Source organism: Salvelinus alpinus, chromosome 33 (assembly GCF_045679555.1).
Source record: "Salvelinus alpinus chromosome 33, SLU_Salpinus.1, whole genome shotgun sequence".
Classification (NCBI taxonomy): Eukaryota; Metazoa; Chordata; class Actinopteri; order Salmoniformes; family Salmonidae; genus Salvelinus; species Salvelinus alpinus.
The window spans coordinates 18,651,544-18,674,735 of NC_092118.1; the positions used below are offsets into that span (position 1 = coordinate 18,651,544).

Consider the following 23,192-nt stretch of genomic DNA (forward strand, 5'->3'; position numbering starts at 1 on the left):
TTGTTCATTTAACACAGGGAAAATGGGCAAGTAGCATTTGTTTTAGGTATAGTGAGACAGAGAGAGAGAGAGAGAGAGAGAGAGAGAGAGAGAGAGAGAGAGAGAGAGAGAGAGAGATGGAGCGAGGGATGGTGGGGAGGAGGAGAAGTGGAGTGGGGAAGCATACAGGACTAACACCCTTCATCTGACAGTGGATGTGTAATAATGTGGCTTTGAGGAAGTGTTGATTTAATTGCAGCCCAGTGCAACGCTTAATACAGTCTGTAGGACACCTGGCATAAACAGGTTCCACCCAGGAGAGAGGGGGGAGGACAGGGGCAATTAAACCCCCCCAGCCAATCAGATGGCTCTCCTGACATCTCCTGTTTGACAACCAAATGCTCATTTGATGAGAGGAGACAGAGACAGACAGCGTATTTCTCCTTTTATAATTATAATGTCTGCAAGAGGACAATGTGATATAAACAATCATCAATTCCAGCACCATACGTGGAAGCCTTCGCATAATGTAGGCCCCACCCTAAATAATGATATTACTGTGTCTCCTTTATACCACTACCCCCATAGCTATTACCATTACTGACAAAACAACATCACATAAAATAACAAAACACTGAAGAAAAACTGATCATGTTGCCTCATTGTGTATAAATATAGTATATCTCATCATAAATGAATAACAAGGTGCTAGAAAAAATGTTATAATACAACAACAGCATTATGAACAAGTCTCTGTAAAAATGTCATTTGAAACTAAAATGGAATCATTTCCTCTCCTCTGAGGTTGTGTTAATAGAGACCTCTAAATAGGCACCAAAATGGCTGCAGCACTCGGGACAGATCTGATGTCTGAACACACATTCAGAGAGGGGGACAGACATTGGCCTTGACATTTTCACACACACACACACACACACACACACACACACACACACACACACACACACACACACACACACACACACACACACACACACACACACACACACACACACACACACACACACACACACAGTACACAGTACAGCACTAACCCAACACAGTAGCTAAATAGATAGCTGACGTTTCAACTGAACACAATGCTATATAGCATTACCTTCATGTTCATGAAATACAAGCAGGGCCATTGCATTGAAATGACTTTAATGATCAATGTAAATATGCAGCACATATGCTGAATGTCTCTAGATATTAAAACAATTATTTCATGACAATAGCTGTAAATGCTTCCTTATTTACATTCACTGAATGTTTCTACTTGCATCAAAATAACACAACACATATTTATATTAGGTACCTGTGTAATGTGTCTCACAATGAGCAGGCTAACATAATGACTGACAGAACAGGAAAATAAAAAGTACCACAGTCAACTAATGCTTAGAAGTATCAGCTACATGCATTTCAAGCATCAGTGTGCACTGTGTGACACAATAAAAAATATATTAAAAATATATCATTTGCATGGTACTCCTTAGCGCTCGCTAAACTAGAAAACAAAAATTGCACTAAATAATAAGCTGGTCTGAGAATGCTAGAGGAAAAAAGGTAGTTAGCAACATGTGTGTGTGAGCGTGAACGCGGTGAAAGCCCGGTGGACGGCTGCCATCAGAGGGCTAGGGAGGCTGCAGCACTTAGAGGCCATTTTATTGCTTTGCTGTGGTCAAGTGAGGTGCACCGAGCTCAATTCCACCGCAACAATGGCAAAGAGGGCCGCAGAGACAAAGGGGGCTATCCCTGCTTCTTAACCCCTTCACTGCTGCCCTGACGGGATAACAACAACAGACCACCTCCAAGGAACCCGGAGAGAATGGCAATATTACATAAATACTACACTGGCCACAATGGCTGTCAAATGCATGCATACACACACACACACTGAGTCTCATCACGTGCATAGCGTACTCTAAGCCCAGGAGGTGAGATGCTAGGGATGTGAATAGCTCGGGAGCAGTCGTCGTTTCCTGAGCGTCAGACAGAAATAGTAGATGCTAGAGTCCCATCAGGCATACCGTTGAGAGCAGGCCTCGCACTCCAGGAGACTGGAGGTTAGGGAGCATAGCTGCTACCACCTCTCTCTCTCTCCATCCGTTGCTCTCCGTCCGTTCTCTATTTCTCTATCCGTCTCTCTCTCTCTCTGCCCCATGGGGGATCTGGACAGGCTGCCACATTTGCAAGTGAATCACGCTTTTTGTTCGAGTTTTTTTCTTTACACAGAAAAAGAGAAAGAGGGTGAGTGAAGGAGAGGGGGGCACCTCCAATCCCTACTTTCTTTTGTTCTCTCTCTAATCCTGAGGAGGATAAGCTGTGAGGTACACAGAGAGGAAGTGCAGTGGGCCTGCTGGGGTCCAACACATCCCCACGACGCATTCCTGAAGCCCAGCCTAACCTAGACCCGGCCCGACCCAGCCATGAGACTGAGACTGGGACTGGGACAGCCCCACACGGCCACCACTACTATAGCCACTGAATTATAGTACTAACTGACTGGAAACACATAGCACTGCTAGCCTCTCAAATGAATGCTACCTCCACCTGAAAATAAAAAGAATATCTAGCAGAAATGAATATTGAGTAAAAAACATGTATTTGCTTAAAGAAATCCATTGACATCTCAAATATAGAAGTATAAACAAAACAAGAACGTACATGGATAATACCTTGGATGGATAACACCACCTGAACAAATACACTAACACCTTTAGGCAAATATATCTGGAATCTTCAAATTGTGTCATGTGAGTTAGACACGTGGAGCTATGGGAGCAGTGTAATGGAGGCAGGGAGGGACTGTCTGACTGTCACTGGCTCTTTCTGTGTCCTCACTCCCTCCCTGGCCGGCCCACTGATCGACGATCGACAAACAGAGGCCATCGCTGCAGCTGACAGGCTTGCATGCTCATGCTCACACACACACACACACACGCTCACACACACACACACACACACACACACATATTAATGAATTAATAATTATAATATTCTTTATTTAAGTTGATGGAAAATCGTATTTATGCCTTTCTATATGCTGTAAAAATATATATATATATTGTTATGAAATATTAAAATAATCAAATGAGTATACTCACATTAGAAAAAATAATATTGTATTAATGCTGCTTGTCTCTTAAAAAAATATGACAGAATTACGCAATTAATCCAAAAATATGTATTGATGAAATGTCATAATAGATGGACTTTCTGGAACCCGGTGTACACAGCACAGCACAGCACAGCACACACGACACACACACACACACACACACACACACACACACACACACACACACACACACACACACACACACACACACACACACACACACACACACACACACACCTCTTCGCTGGGGAGTCTCACTCCGTGAATTTTTAACAGCAGCGTTTCAGTTACATAATGCACATTTGACTAGCACTGACAATAGCATATTACTGATAGACACGGCGTAACTAACAAAACAATATGTGGACAGGAATCGCTGCATGGAGCACAAGTATACGCAGAGGAAGAGGAAGAAGATGACAAAGAAAGAGAGGAGGATGAAAAGAGGGTGAGCGTGTCATCAGAGTCACAGGCCAGAAGGCTCCATGCATTGTTCCATGTTTCAGTGTGGGGAGAGAAAGGCGACCTCTGTCTGTGTGTCCACCATGTTTTATGCATTCTGTCCTTTGTGATGATAAGCGCCGAGGGTGGAATGCTTGTCTCCGGGGTCCAGGAGAGGGGTGGGCTGGGCTGGGCCTGGCCGGGGGGGTGGGGGTACTGCAGAGATCAATTGGGCAGCTCCTGGAGTGCTCCCTGTCGCCCGGGTACGTAGCTACGTAGGCTACATACGCACGCTGCACAGCCCGCCTGTACAGCGGGGAGCTACAGCCAGCCGCTGCTGTCCTGAATATGAGACACGGCCTTAGCTACTATGTTACTGCTGTCCTGGCTTCCACTAGCTGCTAACTGGCTATGCTACTGCTGTCCTAGCCTCCACTAGCTGCTAACTTGCTATGCTACTACTGTTCTTGCCTCCGCTAACTGGCTATGCTACTGCCGACCCTAGCCTCCACCAGCTGCTAACCTGCTATGCTACTGCTGTCCAGGCCTCCGCTAACCGGCTATGCTACTGCTGTCCAAGCCTCCGCTAACCGGCTATGCTACTGCTGTCCAAGCCTCCGCTGCCGCTAACCTGCTATGCTACTACTTCTCCGGCACTCGTCTGCATCACATCACACAGCACTCGTGGACCAGTCCCTGCCATAATACAACACACTAGCAACATGCCTTAACACTGCTATACAACCATCACACACATCACTACACACTGATGGGGGAAATGACAGGAGCTACCAGTGCTTCTGTTTGTCAGTGTGTGTTGTTATAATCAGAATCCCTAACATTAACGTTAGCGTGTACACAGTAAACAGATAATGTGCAATAGCAACGGTATTTTCTAATGATTAGATTGCTAATTATGCTGATTGAGAAGTGTGTCTCATTTTAAACATACACACACAAACTTCCACACGTGTATGGCATAAAACACCTGTATTTGTCTTCAGAAAAGTATAAATCGCTCTCAATAACCATGTTTGCATTTGGATGCAAATCTGGGTGTAGCTATATGCATTCTAATAGGAGCACCAGGTGTAACTCTCAATCCGCACATACCAGCTAGTATTTTACGTAGTGCTATATAAATGACAAAGGAGGCCGGGTGGCCAACGTGGAGGGCCATCTATAGCTGCTTAAACATGGAAAATATAGTGAAATAGCGTATAGGAATTCTTACCTATACATCCGTATCTAATCCTCTTCTCTCTCTAGCACATTAATCAGGTGAGGTGTGGGTTCTTTGGTTCCTCTCGTTCTCTTTCTCAAGTTCAGACATATTACCAAACAAAACACGTCTGCTTTGTTTTGTATTTTGAAGATATGTCAGCGATAATACCAAACAGCTCACGTGGTGTATATGCACAGACAGCAGTAATATTCACAAGGGGGTCGTCGGCATTTTATAAGGATTACTCTGAAATTCTCACAAATTGACGACATGACATTGCACACCTCCACCTAAAAAAGAATAACAACACAAAAAAAAGAGAGCAGACACACACATACAGTACACACACCTTCCCATGTGTAAATCTACCCCACAATGATTTACAGAATGTTAACACAATAACATATTGTGAAACAGCAAAGCTCAGAAATTCCTGCCAACTTCACTTCAAGAAGATAAAAGAACGACAGCAAGAACAAGAGCTCAAAAAGAGGACAGGGAACAGGGAGGGGAAATGGACTGAAAATCGGTTCGCTGCTGGCATAGAGGAGCTCTCGTGCCGATTTGGGGCTGCTGGGAGCAGAAACCAGGTAGAGCACACACACACACACACACCTAAGAATCACTGCCATCTCCTGGCCCCCACCCCATGTCCCACCCCCAGTCCGCTCCTTAATGACACAGCTGACACGTATGCCACTGGCCTGGGCTACGGGACAACTGGAAGAACAGGTCCTGGCTGTACAAGCTTGCATATTCAAAACCATAATCTGTAATCTGAGCCACTGCTCCTGCTAAACTCATTTACACACAGCCCTACAGCAAATGGAGGAGGGAAACGCTTCAGCCTCTTTCTCTCTCCAGTGCTATCAATGGAAAACTAATCTACACAAACATATTCATATTTATACTATCCTCACCCTTACAGCAGTTCAACCAAGTGTAAAAGTAATTTCTCATAAGTACAATCACAACAAAATCTAAGATTGTGATAAATAAACATAAAATAATCTAAAATAATTAACTGGGTTAAATGAATGTAATAATTATTATTATTAATAATAATAATAGTAACAATAGTTAATTGCTATAATTAATAAGACATCATTAGTGATGTAAATTATTTAAATATCAATGTATCAGGCATCATCGCAGGTAAAAAAATATTTTTTTAGGAAAAAATAAACCTTTTTGGATTTGATTTGGCAACGTGACCAACGGTTGGTGAATATATTGTGCTAATCCATGTGTTGCCTGCCCCTTAGCGGCCTGGCGCTGGCCCAAAGAGGGCTCTCTCTGACTAGGGACATGGCAAAGAGCTTCCCTAGGGGTGCTGCCAGCCCCCAAGAGCAAGGGAGAGAAGGAGGGAATGAGAGGGAGAGAGAGAGGGAGGAGGGAGGGGGCAGTAGATGACCAGGGTAACTGTCTCTCTGCCTCACGTTACCCTGTAACCAAGTCACCGCTCTCCTCTTTATTTCATCACTACTAAACCCCTTATTTCCGTTCCCCTCCAATCACATGCCCAAATAGGACCTGCACACTCAGTCTCAGACACACCAGTTATCAAATATGCTCATGGAACCGGACATACTGAGATAACGCAGGTAGTATCACAGGATAGACGAATAGGGCGTCATCTACAGACTATCACTGAAACAGGAACCTCAATCAAATACCTAACGTCACCAGACTACTGACTATTCACTGAAACAGGAACCTCAATCAAATACCTAACGTCACCAGACTACTGACTATTCACTGCTTATGATAATATAAACAAAGATCACGATAAAGAACAACATAACTGTGATACTAATGTCCTTACTCCTAGTATATTACTACTTGTAATAACAGTAATAATGTTGATAATAAACATCATACTAATAATGATGATAATTACAATTATGGAACATTTTACATTTTATCAACAGCATCAGTTAAATGTCCATATGATAATTCCCGGCAGAATACATACCCTGTTCTACACATAGAGTAATAGAATATTCTGCCAGATGTGCTGGCATTCATATACTGCAGGCTACGCGTTCTGTCCTATTACGTGTATCCTATAGTTTAACACCATTATCTAACATTACATGGTGATAGTGAATAGTAAAGTACAACATTTAGCTATGGGTAAAGACAAATTGCAAGTGTACAAATGTACACCAAATATATTTTTATGTAAATATATCTATAAAATAAATATTGTTCTATGTCAATATAAATCAACTGTGTGACTGACAATGAAAGACCTTAAAACAAAATATAGTCTTGATATAAAATGCAATAAAGTCCTTGTAAATAAAGTAACAAAAATATATATGCAAATTGAGGATCATGCTTTAAGTCCCCCTCCTTCCGTCTGTCAAGGATTAACGGAACTTAATACTTTACAAATACACAACCCTGGTCATTACATTACTAATGAATTGGAAATCAAAGTTGAGTATTTACAATGATTTTCAGTGTGCTGTAGCTATCTATGCTAAAAACATAGTTCCTCGTGACATCTACCCAACCCACGGTCCGCTTAAGCAGAATACACAGCATGGTCAGACTGATACAGTGGTTTACCAAATGCACATACTACACCTAACCATAATGTCTGCTATGTGATCCTAACAGAGTACAACACAAGGAAATCAAGAACCATCTTAAACCCCCATTAAACCATACCTGAGCTGGTAAATGCAGCTGACATAAATATTATACATTGGATAATTACTTTTCAAAAATATCAAAAGGCTTCAAAATCCTCCTAATCTGTAGTACACATATTGTAGTTGCTTTTCAAATGTTTCTACCAAAGGTTTTGATATCAAATCCAGGAGTCTTCTAAGAGCAAGTGAGATGACACCGAGTAGCGTTGCTATTTGTTTTGTAAAGGAGGAGGACAGAGAGATCGAGAGAGGAGAGAGAGGGGCGAGGGAAAGAGAGATGGCGAGAGGAGAGGGAGTCCTGGCACAGCACATGTACTATGCTATATTTCCTTTCCTATGTCACGCCTGTAATTATTGCCCAACCTACGTCTACGGAGCAGAGATACACAAAAACAGACTTACAGGCCCAAAATCTACTGCTCCAAGTTTTCCCCCTGAAATACATAAATAGTAATATAAGCAAAAAGGAAAGTTTTTCTTTTTTTTTTTTACTTCTCTCTTGAAGAAAAAAAACCCGTCTCCACTGCGCCTGCTAGTATATTTGTTTTCCCTCTCTCCAACTACTATCTTCTGAGTCCTGGACATACTGCTGGTCTGAGTTATCTATGAGGTGGCTACTTGCCCCTATAGTTGGGCTAAGTCTGAAAGGTGTTAGGATCTGTTTTCCTGCCCTCTTCCCTGATTCCTTCTCCATGGCCCATGGCTATCTGACCCCTTCTATCCCTCTCCTCCTACCCCCTCCCTCGTTCCCTCTCCTTCTCTTTCTGTCTTTCCCCTACTCTCTGCCTGAGTCTTCAAACCCCATTATTATACTTTCCTTCATCCTACTAGAAACCCATAGAAACATTTGTATAGTGTTTCTCTCCTGTTTACTAAACTAGACGCATGTTTTTTTATCTTGCACTTGCTGACCCCCACAATCTCAGTGTTATGCTTCGTGTGACCCCTCAACGTAACCCCCCCACTCCTCTCCTTTCCCCCAGTCTCACTCTCCCACTGCCTTCCCTCGTTGTTTGTGTAGGGTTTTTCCTTCTTATCTCTCTTGCACTCACTCGGTGACCCCTGCTCCCCTGTTTCTTGCCGTCTGACCCCCAGCCTTTCAACCTCCCCCTCTTTCTCCCCCAAACCAGCACATCCCTGCCTTGCCTTAGCTTGCAAAACGCTTTTCTTTTCCATCCCTCTGTCGCGAAAACTCGTCAGGCTGCCTCATTCTTTCACTCTTTCTTCGAGAGTCCTCCATTTCGTCCATGTGTTCTGTGTTTTCTGTACTTTTTGGGCATCTTGGCACTGCATTCTGGGTCTTAAACGTCGGGAGGTCAATAGCATTTCCGCTTTTTCCTGTCTATCCGTCCGTCTCTTGGAGGGACTAGTTATATTCTCACTCAAACCTAACCGGTCCCAGCGTCGTGTTACTAGTCGATGTATTGCTTATCAATTCAAATCTGGCCTATGTTTAGATCTTTTTTGTAAAATTCTCAAGTCATATTTTTTTCCAAACAATCCGTCGTGTATGATTAATCTATTTCTTCTGACAGTAATGCATCCAAAGTTGATTTAGTCTCGTGTCTGGTTGTTTAAGGAAATAAATAGTTAGGTTTCCTTTAGAAATCAGTAATAAGGTTGTTATTATTACGCAGGGAAGCATGTTAGGTGATAGAATAACGTTATACAATAGCTTTTGAGTTTTCATTTATAATGTTTACTTTTTGTAGGCCTATCTAGTATAATGTTTGTTATTTGTTATGAAGGTAAGCTATATCCAGTGGGAAGGAAATGTTATATTATTGCTCTTACTTATTCCATAAAAATCCATACGAGCTGTCATCTGTCTCGTCGGACAGCCTATTCTGTAAATCCCTTTCTCTGCTCGCAACACCATTCTATTCTTTCCATGCAACCCGCAGCTCAACTCTCTGCCTCGGCTACGGGCTCTCCTGTACCCGAGGTCTTGCTGATCCGCTCTTGTCATGAAACACACTAGACTTACAAAACACACACACATAGGCCTACCGATCGATTTGCATGTGACTCCGTCAGGGAATCAGCAAGAATCGACTTTAACATCGCTTCAAAGAAGCAAACAGGAATGAAACAGGAATGAAAAAGAAAAGAAAATGATGGACAAAGTGGGGAGAGAGAAAAGTAGAGGAACTGAGATGTAAAGCGGGGCGGAGGGAAATACACATGTAAGAAACGAATCGGAAAGTGAAAATGTTGCTTAATATAAAGGATTTGATCAACCCGTGATGGTGCTGAAAACAGCGGACAGACCAAGTGGCATATCTGTCAAAATAAGAATGCGGGCGGTGTTTCTCTTTCCCGGGACGTACACGGACCCACAAGCTGGACTAATGTGCTCCTTTCCTGGCTACGCTCATGTGCAGCTCCCGCTACCCTCCGTAGGCTGAATGTAACCCTTTCACATCATAATCGTCCTCAAAATGTGTTTCTTGACACCAATAACACTTCTCTATCTTTCCTGATTCCATCGAAAAGCACAAATGTGTTTTTAAATCCATGTTTTTTGTGGTCTACTTCTTGGAGAGGAATCGCTGTCTTGACCATTTCTTTTCTTCCAGTCATGAGGAGAACGAGGACGAACGCAGATGTAAACACAGGTAATGATACGAATAAAACCGAGAATAAACAAAACTACTTGCATGAATATAATTTGTGATCGCCTGTCATTTCTCAGAATGTGAGAATAGTGTAGATCGGTGCGTATCTGGATAATAGGAGAAACCTTCGGTTAGCCCACTACTAAAAGTGAAAAGAATCGAATCGTAGAAACATCGAGAGAGGAAAAGACAGAAACGGCAAAGTTGTAACTTACAATTTTTCGCTGCCGCTTTGTGATCCTTGCTTTTTAATCCAGTATTGAGACGATTCGGCTAAAGATCCCATCAAGGCAGTCCCTTTTGGTCAGTTTGCGTTTAGGATGGCAAAAGAAAGATCATTGTTGTTGCGGAGTGTAAAAAAAACGAAGTATTAGTTGTATAGGGCAATATAAAAATAATTTGGATGCAAAGCAGGCGATGAGTCTTGTGTTAGAGGGAGCGAGGAAGAGGTGAAAGTGAGATCTGATGATTGAAAAGAAAAAAACTCTTTGGATCTTTATTCCTGCTAATTAGTTTCCTGCAAAAAATGGCTGTGATTAATTCAGTGCGCATGTGCTTCATTACACAGGCACGACGGGAAGGGCTAATTAGCCACCTTCTGGATCAATAAGATTCAGCAAAGGAGAGAGCTAGGGAGAGAGAGAGGGAGGGAGGGAGAAAGAGGAGGGAGGGATGGATGGATAGATGGAAGAAGAAAAGAGGAAAGTAATGATCAGGAATTGAAAATATGGAATTAAGTACAGCGGAAAGTAAGAGTTTGATTAGAAGGAAGACAGTGAAAGTTAATACTGGAGTAGACGCCACAGCCGCAGCAAACCACGCAATACCCCGCGCTTCGCTGCATTTTGTCCGTTCTTTTTAGTTTTTTAAACTTTAGGCTATATCGCATTTATATTTCTTATTATTAACATATTTATATTAAAACACAGTAATGGCCTATATTCATTATTAAATGTTCCTATATTGTCACTTGTGTTAGTAGTCCAATTTGTAAGTCGCTCTGGATAAGAGCGTCTGCTAAATGACTTAAATGTTAAATGTAAATGTAGTGAGACTAGAGGCAATCTGAGACAGCAGTGCTGACTGCTGGAGTTTGAGATACTTTTTAAATGTATTTATACAACTTATAGACACAAGTCAATAGTTTTATGATAGACTACAGTTAGACAGTACCAAGAAATGAAGCATTATGCAGAAGGAAACTTTGACACGATATGCACATATTTGCTATAGACAACTAAATAGCTTGTTATTTAATTTTGTTTAGTAAATGAATGCCTAGTCTCATGATGATACATGTCTAACGTATGGGATAAGACAGCATGCCACTTAAACTAGAATGCACATTGTAAGCGACTGAATAACACCTATGATAATACTAATTAACCATTTATTTACATATTTGCAAACGTAATAAACTATTTAAACATGATCCGTGCATTTTAAGCACAAAACGAGACGCAATAGCTCTCTTTGCATGCCTTAGAGTTGCAAAAGCTTGTAACAAACGAGTGTAACACTACGTCTAATGATGTGCAAAGTTTAAAAAGCCTTATTCCACACTATCAAGTGTAGGGATCACTACTTTTATATGTCTACACATATATAGTTTGAGCTAAGATGCACCTGATAAGTCTGCCTTAGCCTCACTGTAACAGACCGATAAGTTATGTAACTGTAGTTGCATGCATGTGTAATAACCTACTTCTGGATACAAACATAAATCCTTTTCGTGAGAATGTGGAATCCTTCAATGAAAAACGGAGATTTGTCTCGATAAAATATGCTTTGTCCCAGGATAGTAGTGAGAGGGAGATAGTGAGATGAGAGACCAGGATAGTAGTGAGAGGGAGATAGGGAGATGAGAGACCTGAGGGGATTGGAGACTATAAAGTCTACTGTCAGTGTAAAACAATAGTTTACAAATGACACTTGAAAACACCATTGTAATACAAAACTAAATCAATTTGGAGATATGTTACAATACCTCGACAGCATATCTGCGATGTATTTAAAATAGTTTCAGAATTGAAATTGAAGTTGTGAAAAGCATAGACTCCAACTTCCTGTGTGTGTATATGGTATGAATATGGCCCACGTCCAGTCCACTAGTTTCGAGTAGCTAGCCTCTGTGTGTGATATTGGCCACGAAGCTAACGCATTGAATTCTGCATTTTATGATGTTTATATGTGTTTGAGTAGGCCTATGCATAGAAGATGTATACAACAAACACTCAAGCAGCAGATGAGGCTACTGACAGTAAGAAATGCATTGAGGGAGTTTGCATTGCATGATTCTCATATCTAATATTCCTATGCAGGTCAATACAGGTAGAATATATTGGATTGAATTCAGTCATAATCAATAACATTTCCTAAGTGTCCTAATACTATACTTTGTAGGCCTCATGATTTTCACCTGTTATTACAAATTATAACAACTTATCTAATCATCTCATTGGGCTTGATATTTCACTTCCAAGTGGTTTTTGTGAATTACTTTCTTTTAGTGGTTAAATGTTTGACTATGAGTGTATGGTTTCAATCAAACAGTTATCTGAAAACAAGCATAATTGGCATTACTCAAGTCATATCCGTGCATTTAGAAATTATTCCTGATAAATGGAGAAACTTCCAAACGACTGCGTTCAAAGAGGTGACATTTGATCAATACTAACAACTGTAGTATAGATCGGTGAGGTTATCCACAGGTTTGCCTTTTTCCCCTTCACTTTCCCCCAAAACATTTCACCTCTTATAGAGATGGTCACTTACTACGTTTGGTTTCCCCCACATGGAAATATTGTATTCTAGAAATCAACCTCTGAGCTTGTCCCACTGCCTTTTGTCATGATAATTCTATTGTTGATTCTCTTTAAAGAAATTGACAATCCCTCACTTTCAGTATGCACACTTTCTGTTCTGTTCTAACAGCTCCAATCCGCCCTGATCCGCACAAATAAAACTAACCCGCTTCATTTCATTGATTAGGCTACATAATGTTTATTGGAGTAACATGAATCTGAATCAGTCTATTTTTTGATGAAGACGTGCACGTTTAAGTTGATATAATATGTAGATTGTACAAAACACATAGGCCTATCTTATTTTTCTCCTTTACGTAATTTCTGAGATTCCAAACGCAGCTGTAATTCTAGTTTTAGGCTACTTCGATGATTTTATACGAGAATAAACGCACTTAAATATAACCTTAACTAAGAGTAATCTTAAATGAAAAGGTAATGTCTATATTTTAGCGTTTTTTCTTCATGACATTAAGCTAACATATGGCCTACTTAAACGGCCACACACATGTAAGGTATTTGATAATGAACACACAATACTATTTAGATTCAAATAAGACATGTCAAAAATATTTTTTTTTCGATGTTTTATTCTGAATGCTCATGTTGCATGCCTATTAAAATCTTCATTTGTATCTTGCTCTGATGTACGGTGAACATTAGGGATGACAATCAAAATGGGGAGCCTCACGTTCAATGTGAGCTCGTGCAGGTACGTCAGATTTCAGCGCCATCTACTTATTAGGGAAAAATCCTTACTTTGTACTCCACAGCAGAGCACTTGCTTGACTATTAGGACCAAAAAGCGAAAACGCCTGATGCAAACAATAGCGTGTGTGTGTGTGTGTGTGTGCGTGCATGCGTGTGCCAAAGCCAATATTTGCAATGTTACAAGATTTTGCACCCATATAAAAGCATATTTGAGGCCACATATTTGATGGACCAATCGGGAATGTATCGATACAGAATCTTAGCACGGAGGCCTGCTTTGCATGTCACCTGTACCAAAACCATAATGACCAAGTGTGCCAAACTGAGATGCTGATTTAGCTGTGTGAGAGGCAGACTGAAAGGATTTGCGATGTGTCTACTCTCTCGGGAAAGGGAGATTGTAAAAATGAATGGGTAGAAAATAGAGTGCGAGAGGAGTTCGAGAGCCAGTGAGCTAATAAAGAGCCTTGTGTGATTGGGGCTGGTGAGAGACATAGCCTATCAGAGCCAGTCTATCGCTCTAGCAAACCGAACAATGCCAATCTTAGTTTACAGTTTATGTTTAACTAACAAGCATTAATACCGTATAGATCTGACTCAGTAGGATAACTCACGTTTCTGAATATACAGACCAATTAGTACGAGCCTCGAAAAAAATGTGACAGGCTCACGAGCCTTTGTGTTAGGTGAATTACGATAACTGTCCACGTGCTAACCTCAATAGGCCTATATCGGTGAGTGGTTTAGCAAATTCACCACAACCTGTATGACAGCCCGTGGAATGCTCACTCCATTATTTGGGTCGCATTAAAATACTTGACCATCACAGAGCTGCAGGAAACAAAACAATATATTTAAACACTCATGTATGGACCCTTAATATTGTGTAACATGGTTATAGTTTGGAATAATATTTTGCTATTCTACATTTACTGACGTTAAGTGATTGTATTCATTTCTATTTCAGAATATGCATGGGTAGGCCTACTGTGTGTGTGTGTTACTTTATCTTAACCTCATGCACCGCGCGTGCCATCCCAGGATAACAAAGCACAAAAGGGAGCACAGAGGAAATGAGAGCGGAGTGAAAGCGTTTACAGATAAAAGCTGCTGTCTGGAATGGCTCTGTAACTTTATAAAGGGATAATGAACATTTTAGTCCGGAGGATTTGGGGATTTGGGCTATTATATTAACATATGAGGCACGCAAGTCCAGGTTTTATATATTTAGGTACATAGAAGAGAAGGGGGCATAGCACATTCCGCAACACTAAAACAGTTTCCAAGAAAACGTTCATCTTATAACATTGTTTTCACCTCAGCACTGAATGACACTAACATGCTGGAATAAAAAAGTATGATTAACAGATTAAATAATTTGTCAAATGAAAAAAGTCACCTTTGGATAAATGTGCATTTGAAAATGTGGATAGGCAAAGTTAAATGCTGTTGCTTATGTTCCTTCTAAAACAAACTGAGTATTCTTCAAGGGTTTAGTCAGTAAGCAGCAACGTGCTTTTGTCCGGCCCTGCTGCGCCTGGGGTGGATGGGGCATTACATGCTACCAGGTGCAATGGGAGCGCCCTCTTATGTTCAGTCTGACCACGGGGATCAATGAGCACATGAACCTGCCTCACCAGAGTCATGTGCCTCTCAGAAAGATAATCATCCCCGGTGCCCACCTGTGCGCCACCGCGCCAGCCCATGCTATCAGACTGCGATAGTGTCTTTAGCTATTTACATATGGCCAACATGCAAATCACCAGATACAGTCCACCGCCCAAAGGAGATGTGCAAAGGACAAGACCCATACAGGCTACTCTAGAGATGTTAGTTTAAATAAACAATATAGCTCATTCATCAGTGTTTACTTGTATCTAAAGCCATCTCTGCAGTGTATTTCCATACGAGTATTCAGTGGTGGGCAAAAATATTTTTTAGAAAAAATAAATGAATCAATAAATAGAGATATAGATGTTCAACCCATCATATCAAAATAGGCTATAGTCTTGCTTTACAGCAGTTCTATAGTGTATATCTATTTCTGTAGGCTAATATTTAACTAGTCAACTCAATGTGATTACATTTTATTTGCTAGTTAGTGATGCCATGCAATGTTAATAAAATATGAATATTAATTAATATAATTATCATTTTATTTTAGGTTATATCATAATAAGACCTCATTCGGGACCTTATACAGATGTTAGAATGATGTATTTTTTAAGATTAGAGTGAAGGGTTCCCCTATCCCCTATGTATGGGGGTGTCTTACACACAAGTGAAGATTAATATATTACAATTTAGTCATTATTTAAACATGTGTTCCTTATGAATGCACTACAGAGACCGAATCTTTACGGAAGCGTTTTACGTAGGCCTAGAGGTTATTTTGCATTGAACTGTTAACCCTGGAGTAAGAAGATCTGCCGTAGCCTGATGTTTGCTAAACTGTGATGCATGATGAATATTTCATCCGTTAGTTCACAATCCCCTCTTCTTCTCTCCAAAGACTATTCTCTTCGTCACACGCAGCATATACATTTAAGACACACAAAATGCAACTTTTGCATGATATTTTGCATGCCCTGCGTTCCGTTTTGTATCAAACAGCGTCCTGTTTTAAATAATCTTATTGCAAACCCACTTAATCTATTTATTGTGTCGTAACTGTGTTTGGACAAAATGATTTTGAGAACAGTGTTTTTCTTTGATCTATGCAGGGCATGGAAAGGAAAAAAGTATAAAATATGAACAACATCCGGCGACCAACCTTGACCTATTGTTGTTCATTTTCTGTCCACCCATGGGTCATACGGTAATTTGTGAGGGCATTTCATTTCTACGTGTGTGCATATAGACCTATGTAATTTTACTGTTTTCAAATCAATATTATTTCCCAACCTGCGCTACTTAGATAGGGTGGACAAGTACCAGGCTATATGTTTATAACATGTTAATTACAAAACTCTACATGTGATTACTTAATTAGAACTTAATTTGTTTGAAAAGTAGCGAAACCTGTTTGTTTGTGTATTATGTGCATACTCCACTCACATTTCCATTGCTGATTAATCATTCGAAATTGCTATTCAAATCGTAAATTTTTTGCAGAGAAAACACTTCATGGTTTGATTGAAATGAAGGATTGTAATATTCACCACGTATTCACAAACGAGACGATTCCGATCTCAAAAACATCCATTCTATGCATTTGTAATTGTTTTTGTCTGTTACATGAATGTATTGTGTAAACGAAAATTAAACGCAATTAAAAAAATGATATTTTTGTCTCTAGTATTAACTTTTGTCAAAGTAAATGAAAACAATAAACCAGCAACGTCAGAAAGTGGGGACAACACTGACATCGGTTGTGTGGATGCTAACTGAACTGGGAGCAGGACGACCTGTTTGTTGTGATGACCATGATTTAGAGATAGTGACGTTGGAGGGTAAATATGACTACCGTCCGTCTGGTCACTGTCTCATTCACATTAAAAATAAGGAATATTCATTAATCTGGCTCTATTCTTAGATACTACTGCACTGCACTGTTGGAGCTTGGAACACAAGCATTTCACTACACCCGCAATAACATCTGCTAAATATGTGTATGTGACCAATAAAATTGGATTTGATTACTTGTGTCCTCCTGCTACCAACTCACTATACCTCTTCAGAATGTACATTATTATTTTAATTCAAATGTTGTATTCGTTGTTGGTGAGTGGATGTAGGAAGCTACGTGTTTTATTGCTAATGTCGATTTTAGAAATGTGCATTTCAGAAAACGAAGGTCAGCAACGGGGTTTGCTTATGTAAATACTGTAGGCCTATGCAACATGCAACGTGTGTGTGTGCGCGCGCACACGTGCGTGCCTGTGCCCCCTTACCGGGTAGGTTTGCTACTACCGAATAATCCTATTTTTTTTGTAATCAACTAATAATGTCCATTACAATATGAAACATCACAGCTTGATTTCCTTCGTTTATTATTACAGTTGGTTCTATTCTGCATTTAGTTTTGTCTGTACACGGACACAATCCTCTGTTCCAACGTCAAAATAACGTGTTGAGAAACTATAAGTGATGCAAGGGGACAATATTCGTCTCTGTGCACTAAAGTAGTACAGATGTCTCCCCATCACCCGTGCAAAAACAAGACACAAATGTATTTCAACCTGCCTGGAGCAAGCCTCAGTCCATCCGAGCAGCCTCATCATCCCTTATCACTGTCTGTCTGTGCTTCAACCATTTCATCTCTCTTCAGGTAAGAACATTATTTTCAAAAACGACATTTTAAACCAATTCGTTTCCATAGACACTGTGATGAATACACTGGTGAGATAAACCAATTCAACCAAGAGACCGGCGCACAGTTAAAAATTACGGACTTTCAATCAAAATCAAATGAACGCTCTAACAACAATTTGATTGTCTTAGTTGCATTGCAATGTCGATATACAAAGTTGTCCAATGCTACAAAATCAAGTCAATAATTGTATAAATGCGCAGAGTACAACCAAGATTACAGTGATGGTATAATTCACAGGCCTTATGCACATCTCCATAGTTCCGGTTACGCGTAGGCTAAAACAGGCCTAGCGCATACATTTCAGGTCTACGGGGACATATAGAATAATGGACAAATCCCGAGAGCTGCTGTCAAGTGCTCATGGTGACAGACAGAGCCATGACGCATGGGCTTTGCGCGCTCTAGAGAGGAGAGGGGAGAGAACCGGGCGGCTCCAAAGACCAGGGCAGAGGGCTCCCAAATCAGAGCCATATGACCACTATACTGCACTGTGAATGAGAGGGAATATAACTGCTGCAGAATAGAATAACGCATGTCCACCCTTAAATTATCAACCGAAAAGGAAACATTACATCGACGCATAATATTGTGCCTGGTTTGGCTTTGCGCTAACAACATTCTAGGCCTAAAAGGAGAGTCATTTTCTCCGAGATGCTGCCAGAAAGCCCCCAAATCGCACACGATGAGAGATGACAGGTGGAAGCGGACACAGAAGGGCAACCGAGATCTAGGATATCGCCAAGGGTCACCATCTAAATCCTGTGCCTCTGGATGCTTCTCTTTCAGCTGACATATATGGCTGGCTTATGTGCCAAGCTATGGTCATGAAATCATTTCATCCACGCATGAACGCTTTCTTGAATTTGCCGTCAGGAAATCTTGCCTTTTCTACAACCCAAATACCAACAAAATAACCACAAATACTTAAGCTGAAATTACAAAAATACAAATGTATGACTGATTTCTTGATAAACATTCGATATGGAAATGAAGGCTTATTTACTGATTATATTGAACAAAGTATATGTTTTCATTCTCTTCTGATGTCATAATATCAAGGTAGAAAAAGGAATCGCATGTATAACTATTATAACTCCGATTCTAACTCTTATAGCCTACTGATTATTGAGCATCAACATTTGTCTTTGAATGAGAACAAACTAACAATTTCAATAGGCTATCATAATTTGCCAGCCATCGATATGAATTCTAAATCCCCAAGTGTGTAACCTACAGGTATACCTACTACATTCCAGGTAATAGTTATTATGCATGGTAACAACGCCCTAATAGGAACACATGCATTGCCGATTGAGTCAGGTGCATCAAAGGGCACACGTTGAGAATAACCTTTGATTTCCTTATGAAGTTAGAGCTCATCAAATTAAAGTTCATCTAATTTCAATTGTGTCGTCATTTGCATTAAGACTAGTTAATCTAGTATTAATGCAAATGACGACATTGATGTTGATGATGATAATGATGATGATGATACTAATAATTATGCTGATTATGTCAATGATTTGTAAATTAGTGAAACATTTTAATATTATCCAGTTTTTTTGTTTGTTTCCTCTGCCTGAAATATCATAGCTTATTATTTAAATTGCTTCTTGTTCACTTATCTAAACATAAAACTAAATATTCAATGAGGACACACGCATCCTCAATTGTTAATTGAAAATAAAAATTGTTATTTTCATTGTAAAAAAAAACGTGTGGTAAGTGAAAGAATACCATTTAAGGGAAGTGGAATGATCATTCAATCTGAGCCAACTGTACAATTGACATTGGCATGCACTACACAAAACACACACACACACACACACACACACACACACACACACACACACACACACACACACACACACACACACACACACACACACACACACACACACACACACACACACACACACACACACACACACACACACACACACACACACACACACACACACACACACACACACACACACACACAGGCCTTGATCTGTATGAACCAATGGGGAAACAACTGAAACACAAACTCTGTCAGTCATAGCCTGAGCAGTGGAGCCATGTGGACTGGGAGTAATTGCAGGTGACCACAGTGACTATCTCTGAATTATGGGACGCTTAACCCCCGCCAGCCCTCCTACCCCCTCAGCTCCATGGCAGGTGATCCCACCTGTATTTGGAGAGGAGGGGGGGACCGAACGCTGAGCGTCCCTTGTTAGCGTGCTGCCTGTGGCCCTAGAGAGGCGGTGCCTAGCTGGCCTTTGGGGCCCCGGGGCCAATAAAAGCAGGTGATTAGTGAGGCCATTCCCTGGCTAGGTGTGAGCTTGTTAACGCAATTAAAGGCAGAGGTGTTAACCTTGGCACTACATTAACACTATAGGAGGGGTGGGGTCAGACCCTACCAGGGACAACACACATGCCCACCTAACATCTAGATTTTAGCAGACGCTCTTATCCAGAGCAACTTACAGTAGTGTGTGGATACATTTTCATACTTTTTGCATACTGGTCCCCTGTGGGAATCGAACCCACAAATCTGGCGATGCGAGCGCCATGCTCTACCAGCTGAGTCACATGGGACCCTCTAGGTAATACAACATTTCTACAGTTTATTCAGTCAGGATTTGAAAGGGTAGTCAAGGCATCGGCCTGAATCTGGTGTCTGTATGTGACCTGTCTGATTTATTAGTTTCATTTTAATGTGATTAAATCCACATTATTTTGATGCATATCTATACAGTAAAAATAGACACACAAACAACAACAAATAATGTAAAAGGTATTCTCCTCCCTGTGGTCAACTGACAGGCAGCTTGTGAAATTTCCCTCATTGCTGAGGGAAATTTGAGTTTGAGGATGAAACATGTGCATTTGTTTAACTCCAATGACTCCAATGATCACAGGATGATTACTGGCCTGTCTTGAACTTGACTTAAAAACTTGAACTTGAAATCATTAGATGTCTACTATTTAAATGGTTTAATTCTGTGTCCTGAAATGTAATAATACTATTAGGTTAGGCTCTTGGTATAATAGTGAGAATGTGCACACTATGTTCTCTACTAAAACTACACAGAACACAGCAGTCTGAACCATGCTGGGATCAGCTAGAACATACAGATAGATGAACTCCATCTGTTCTCTTTCAACATCCACATGTAATATCATGCATGCAAATAAAAGTGTGATAATCTGTGATGTGTTGGTTTTTTGTGTTTTGTGTTTTATGATATGTGCAAATACATTTCCGGAAAAAATAGGAGCGACGGAGATAGAGGGGAATTGGTTTTAACATATTCTGTTTAGAATTGTAAATGTGTTGTATAGGCCCTGCTGTCCAATTACATATATCTTTCATGTATGAAATCATGCATGTCTTTTTTTACCGGGAGGCCAAAGAGGGCCGGCACAAAGGGAGCGACCCTGACTGCAGAGCAGAGCAGTGTGGAGCAGCAGCCCACATGCAGAACAGAGCAGGGCCTGGTGTGGTGGGAGCTAGGAGCCCTGGGCTAGGAGCCCAGCTCCATCAGCAGCACACAGGCCAAGGAGGAGGGGTGGTGGAGGGGGGCGAGGGGGGAGTTATCCCCCTGACTGGAGCCTTCTCCGCCTCTGACTCCTGCTGCATTATCTTTGTCCTATTGTGAACCAGCTGACCCTTCAGGCCCCGCAACGCAACGGGCTGCTCACAAAATACATTTCAGATCACGTCCTTAATTAGCTCCACAAAGATGGATATTGTCTCTCCTAATGCTTAGAAGTGTTTTATTTTCCACACACTCACACAAATTAAAAAACATGTAACCCTTAAAGACACATAAGAAAGCTTAAAATCAGGTCTGTTAGGTTACTTATCTTTCCCTCTCATTTTCTCTCTCTTTCTATCACAATGATGGCTCGCTGCAGTCTATTTATCATTTGCGGTGACCTAAATTTTGCAAAATGACTTTGAACTTTTCAAACAAAGGCCCTCAGCTCTGCAGAGGCTGGCTGATAGTGATCCTCTCCTGCATCCTGCACGCCGCTTTGTCTGCCATGTTTTCTTTTTATTTACTTAATTCTATAAACACCATTTACTTTCAATCAGGATTATATAGAGCAGAAAATAACCTAATTCACAGTAGCTGAAGAGCTAATATGTCTTTGCTGTTTTGTCTATTGTGTTGAAGAAACCCTTCCAGCTTTGCAATACAGGTATACAGTGTATGTGCTTCAGTATTTGCAATGTGCCTCAGAAGCTTTGATTCAGAGACATAATAACAAAGAGTGAATGCAAAAATACCAAATGTTCTCCTAAATCATGCAGATTTCCTAATCACATAGTGATTTAACATAATCCAGGTAAAGTGGGATTTAGTGTTTACCACCGACTAGCAATGGTTGCACGGTGCCTTGGGAACTCATATTATGTGTAACTAACATGCTATTACAAAATAGTGCTGTGAAATATATGAGTGCAAAATACTATTGATGACAGGTAAGGTGATAATTAGGTTATGAATCAAGAAGAGTAAAAGTTAAATGACACCTCCATTAGTCTGACCGTGTTCATATGGTATCAGATCCCAGTAAAGCATCACTGTATCTCCTTCATCTGTGCAGCTAGGTAGCAGTGCCAGTAGCAGATTGAAACCCAGCCCAGATCCATCTCTCCCAGAGTCACTCTGTATGGAAATACGGACCTCTGAACCTATGCGCCTCACAGCGCAAACATGCATGTCCACATTCCCTGCACACATACACACTGAAAAGCTTACACACACATGCATGTGAACACCCACCCACCCTTGGCTTTACTAATGACCAGAGATGACATTTTATCTGCTGGAAAATGCTTTTTTGCCCATAATGAACTGAAAAGCACCCGTGTCTTGGGACTGTCAATCCTCTTTACTTAAAACACCAGAAAAAAGCCTCCTGCTACAACATGAATGTGTGTATTTGTGTGCCTTGAAAATAATATGCGTACGTGTGTGTATATGTTCCAACAAACGTTTATGTGTGCATATACACTACCAGTCAAAAGTTTGGACACACCTACTCATTCAAGGGTTTTTATTTATTTTTACTATTCTCTACATTGTAGAATAATAGTGAAGACACTATGAAATAACACATATGGAATCATATAGTAACCAAAAAAGTGTTAAAAAAATCAAAATATATTTTAGATTTGAAATTCTTCAAAGTAGCCACCCGTTGCCTTGACGACAGCTTTGCACACTCTTGGCAAGAAAAACCATTGAATGAGTAGGTGTGTCCAAACTTTTGACTGGTACTGTAGGTAAGAGAGCGTGTGTGTGTGTGTGATGAGC

At 40.7% G+C, this 23,192-nt stretch overlaps 1 protein-coding gene and 1 long non-coding RNA gene across 5 annotated transcripts in view; one reads left to right on the forward strand and one right to left on the reverse strand.

Moving 5' to 3' along the window:
* Window positions 1-10,928, reverse strand: part of LOC139563074 (zinc finger homeobox protein 3-like) — a 193,827-nt gene extending 182,899 nt beyond the window's left edge. For 2 of the 4 annotated variants that reach the window (XM_071381352.1, XM_071381350.1), the window contains exon 1: window positions 10,266-10,928. The gene's annotated coding sequence lies outside the window, so the exon portion shown is untranslated. The remainder of the gene's footprint in view (window positions 1-10,265) is intronic. The other 2 variants (XM_071381351.1, XM_071381349.1) reach the window with 1 other exon arrangement.
* Window positions 8,502-16,848, forward strand: LOC139563075 (uncharacterized). The gene is made up of 2 exons (XR_011672484.1): window positions 8,502-10,050; window positions 16,289-16,848. It is a non-coding gene; the product is annotated as an uncharacterized lncRNA (long non-coding RNA).
* Window positions 16,849-23,192: the final 6,344 nt, after the last annotated feature.